This window comes from Babylonia areolata, chromosome 33, assembly GCF_041734735.1.
Source record: "Babylonia areolata isolate BAREFJ2019XMU chromosome 33, ASM4173473v1, whole genome shotgun sequence".
NCBI classification, from domain to species: Eukaryota; Metazoa; Mollusca; class Gastropoda; order Neogastropoda; family Buccinidae; genus Babylonia; species Babylonia areolata.
The window spans coordinates 17,541,283-17,546,282 of NC_134908.1; the positions used below are offsets into that span (position 1 = coordinate 17,541,283).

The 5,000-nt window shown below is 48.7% G+C and overlaps 1 long non-coding RNA gene across 1 annotated transcript in view; it reads right to left on the bottom strand.

Moving 5' to 3' along the window:
* LOC143277189 (uncharacterized) overlaps positions 1-2,763 on the bottom strand; it is a 123,588-nt gene extending 120,825 nt beyond the window's left edge. Inside the window, exon 1 of the long non-coding RNA XR_013053696.1 lies at positions 2,704-2,763. This is a non-coding gene — a long non-coding RNA (uncharacterized LOC143277189). The remainder of the gene's footprint in view (positions 1-2,703) is intronic.
* Positions 2,764-5,000: the final 2,237 nt, after the last annotated feature.

A 5,000-nucleotide genomic window follows, 5' to 3' on the forward strand; every position in this document is an offset into this window, starting at 1 on the left:
TCATCATTATCTACCAACTGTTCGTATAATTATCTTCACTGTAGACTCAGTCGCTGGAAATGCTGAAATCTTCTGTCAACATCATTTTCTACCAACTGTATGTATATCTTCACTGCAGACTTGTCGGAAATGCTGAAATCTTCTGTCAACATCATTTTCTACCAACTGTTCGTATAATTATCTTCACTGCAGACTTGTCGGAAATGCTGAAATCATCTGTCAGCATCATTTTCTTCCAACTGTACGTATATCTTCTCTGCAGACTCGTCGGAAATGCTGAAATCCGTCAACATCATTTTCTACCAACTGTTCGTATATCTTCTCTGCAGACTTGTCGAAAATGCTGAAATTTTCTGTCAACATCATTATCTACCAACTGTTCGTACATTTTCACAGCAGACTTGTCGGAAATGCTGAAATCTTCTGCCACGGTTAACATCATTTTCTACCAACTGTTCGTATATGTTCACTGCAGACTTGTCGGAAATGCTGAAATCTGTCAACATCATTTTCTACCTACTTTTCGTATAATCTTCACTCCAGACTTGTCGGAAATGCTGAAATCTTCTGTCAACATCGTTATCTACCTTCTGTTCGCCTCACGTTTACGTCATCTGTGCTGTTAGCGACATCGCCATTGCCGTCACGTTCTACCAAGAAAGTATAATAGGCCCACACATCCTAGTTGCTTCGTTCTTGCTTTATACATACATTTAGGTGTCATCCAAACTGCTGGTTATTTTAAACTCACTCAGTCCTCTCTTCTCCTCTACACAGACCCCTCGGATGTCCAGTGGGTGTCTGAATGACCCAACCTTTAGCTTCCGTCGTCAGAATTGTGGTATTCTTTGTCAACATTCACCTCTTCAGTATAAGAGCCTTCCGCTTGCAATATTTTGATGGTGGTAATTGGGGTGAAACGCAGTTAGCGTCGTCTCTTTCGCCGTTCGTATGGAGAGAGTTAAACTTGTGAAACGGTCACTGTGTGTGCTGTCGCAATCAGTCCAAATGAAATGCTGTACTGATTTACATTGATACTTTGGTTTGTTGGACTCAGTATTTCCATGCCGGGAAAAGACACATCCTCTTTTTCTTCTTCTGCGTTCGTGGGCTGCAACTCCCACGTTCACTCGCATGTACACGAGTGGGCTTTTACGTGCATGACCGTTTTTACCCCGCCATGTAGGCAGTCATACTCCGCTTTCCGGGGTGTGCATGCTGGGTATGTTCTTGCTTCCATAACCCACCGACCGCTGACATGGATTACAGGATCTTGAACCTTCTGCATGCGTTTACACACGAAGGGGGTTCAGGCACTAGCAGGTCAGCACATATGTTGACCTGGGAGATCGTAAAAATCTCCACCCTTTACCCACCAGGCGCCGTCACCGTGATTCGAACCCAGGTCCCTCAGATTGACAGTCCAACGCTTTAACCACTCGGCTATTGCGCCCGTCAAAGACACATCCAATCATGAAGGTTTTCTCCGTGTGTAATCCGAGTTTTGATTTACCTCTGTCTCTCTGTTTCTGTGTCTGTCTCTCTCTGTCTGTCTCTGTGTCTCAGTGTCTCTCTCTCTCTCTCTGTCTCTGTGTCCGTCTCTCTGTCTCTCTCTGTCTCTGGCAGTCTCTGTGTGCCAGGTGTGTCTCTCTCTGTCTCTTTATCTCTGTCTCCGGCTGTGTCTGTCTCTCTCTGTCTCTCTCTCTCCCTCTCTCTATCTCTCTGTGTCCGTCTTTGTCTGTCTGTCTGTCTGTCTCTGTCTGTCTGTCTGTCTGTCTCTCCGCTCTCTTCCTCTCAATCTGTGTGTGTGTGTGTGTGTGTGTGTGTGTGTGTGCGTGCGTGCGTGCCAGTGCGTGCGTGCGTCAGTGTGTATGCGTGTTGCTCAGTCAACTGATATCGGTTTTGAGACCCAGTAGTCACGTAAAGTCTTGACTTCGACTGGTTTGAGAGTCATTGTCTCAGTTTCAGTTTCTCAAGAAGGCGTTCGGACAAACCCATATACGCTACACCACATCTGCTCAGCAGACGTCTGACCAGCAGCATAACCCAACGCTTTTCGGCGTCGTCAGGCCACTGAGTGTATGCACATATTTTTGTGTACCGTTATCAGAGCGGGTTTTTTTTTTCTGCAGAGTTTTGCCAGAGAACAACACTCTCGTTGCCATAGGTTCTTTTTCAGTGCGCTAAGAGCGTGCTACACATAGGACCTCGATTTCAGTATCGTCTCAGTCCGAATGATTACAATTTGAGCGGCAAACTGGTTTTATTTTCCACTGAGTCAAACTTGTGAAAAAGGATGAGAGCGGGATTCGAACCCAGACCCTCACAGACTCTGTATTGACAGATGAGCGTATCAACCATTCTGCCACCTTCCTCCAAAGAGTATGTTAGCAGATTCGAACCCATCATATTCGGCCCGAATGTGCCGATTGGTTCGAATCTGCTCGACATGATTAGTTCGAGACCGTAAGTACACAGGCTTACTCACAGCGCTGCTGTCAAAATCTTTCACAAGAGACTAAACTGTAAATGAATTCATATCGCAGTGAAGAAACCACTTATACAGCTCAGATAATCAGGACACTGAGCTTCTGCCCCATCTGCTGTTCTGGTGGTCATCATTGCTGACGATGGGTGCAATAGCCGAATTGTTAAAGCGCTGGACTTTCAATCCGAGGGTCCTGGGTTCGAATCTCGGTGCACCTGGTGGGTAAAGGGTGGAGATTTTTCCGATCTCCCAGGTCAACATATGTGCAGACCTGCTAGTGCCTGAACCCCCTTCGTGTGTATGCGCACGCAGAAGATCAAATACGCACGTTAAAGATCCTGTAATCCATGTCAGCGTTCGGTGGGTTACTGGAAACAAAAATATACCCAGCATGCACACCCCCGAAAACGGAGTATGGCTGCCTACATGGCGGGGTAAATAAAAAACAAACGGTCATACACGTAAAATGTTACATGTCTGTCTGAGTGTGTATGTGTGTGCGTCTGAAATCTGATTGAATGACACGTGACAGGAAACGAATGATGAACGCCCAGTGGCAGCCGTCAGTCGGCTCTACCCAGGTAGGCAGCCTGTGGTGCAAATGTCCTCGTGTATGTAAAGCGCTTAGAGCTTGGTCTCTGACCGAGGATAGGCGCTATAGAAGTATCCACATCAATCATTGTCGGACAAGACGGACCGTCCTACTCTCTTGGGTAGACAATGTATACAGTAATTTACTTTCCCGCTCTCGAGCGCTGTTCGACGAGGGCAAAGAGACGACTTCTTTCATTCCTGTTGCCAGGAACAACTTAATTGAATGGATCCGGCAAAAGAACATCCCGACCTTTGGGGGCAAAAGTCGTCGGGTTGTTAATCATCCTGATGGCAACGGCATAGTGTTTGATCCTGGATGCACAGAATGCACGCAGCAGCGGAATAGCGTGTGATTTACCACGTCTCGAGCCGAGCCGAGTCAACGTGGCTGGCACGCGCGCCGTGTGCACGTGCTCGCCGTGTCATTTTGTGGTCTCACTTTCTCCCCCACCCACCTCACCCCACTCCACTCCTGAGTTTCACACACGCGCGCGCGCCGGGACACGCGCACGCGCACCACTGACACACCGACGCATGCATACACACACGCCGGCGCGGCCACTCACCGTCTGACACACATTCAGACCTTCCTTCTCAGTTTCCGGCAAAGAGAGAGACTGGTCGCACATGACGAGACTGATGAGAACAACTGCACAGTTCTTTATCATTATCATGATCCCAAGTTTGTCTGCGTGAGATGAAGAACACCTGGTGGCCGGGAGAGACAGTCCGAAGAGCTTCAGTCCGCTGCTCGGATGCTCACGACACTGACGAAGACCTTCCATGACTGGTCTCCGGCCGAGCTGTGTATGGGCCGAGAGTCACAGGATCAACCCCTGTCCAACTTGAACCTAAAGTTGGACCAGACCATCCTCCTGACAGACAAGAGACATCCCTTGCCCGCTGGGCAGAGCACTTCAACACCCTCCTCAACAGGGACTCGTCCGTATCTGGAGAGGAGTGATGGCCTAGAGGTAACGCGTCCGCATAGGAAGCGAGAGAATCTGAGCGCGCTGGTTCGAATCACGGCACAGCCCCCGAAATTTTCTCCCCCTCCACTAGGACCTTGAGTGGTGGTCTGGACGCTAGTCATTCGGATGAGACGATAAACCGAGGTCCAGTGTGCAGCATGCACTTAGCGCACGCAGTAAAAGAACCCACGGCAACAAAAGGGTTGTTCCTGGCAAAATTATGTAGAGAAATCCACTTCGATAGGAAAAACAAATAAAACTGCACACAGGAAAAAATACACACACACACACACACACACACACACACACACACACAAAGAAGAAAAAAAAAGGGGTGGCGCTGTAGTATGGCGACGCGCTCTCCCTGGGGAGAGCAGCCCGAATTTCACACAGAGAAATCTGTTGTAATAAAAAGAAATACAAATACAAAAATCTGACGAAGTAATTGCACTGAGCCCTCCCACAGCTACCAGTCAACTTGATGACTCGCCAGCTGCCCCTCCCACCAAGGCCGGCCGACACCCAGAAGGCCCTGAAGCTGACAACGTCAGGAAAAGCAGCACCAGGAGCGGATGGAATCCAGGCTGACATCTAAGTATGGAGGCGAGGTGCTGACAGACAAGCTGACCGCCCTGTTCCACTGCCGAGTCTATCTGGGAGAGAGGGGAGGTCCCCCAGGATTTCAGTTTCAGTTTCAGTTTCACTTTCTCAAGGAGGCGTCACTGCGTTCGGACAAATCCATACACGCTACACCACATCTGTTGAGCAGATGCCTGACCAGCAGCATAACCCAACGCGCTTAGTCAGGCCTTGAGTGCATGCTTACATATTTGTGTACCTATGAAAGTGGATTTCATTTTACGTAATTTCGCCAGAGGACAACACTCTCGTTGCCATGGGTTCTTTTTCAGTGCGCCAAGTGCGTGCTGCACACGGGACCTCGGTTT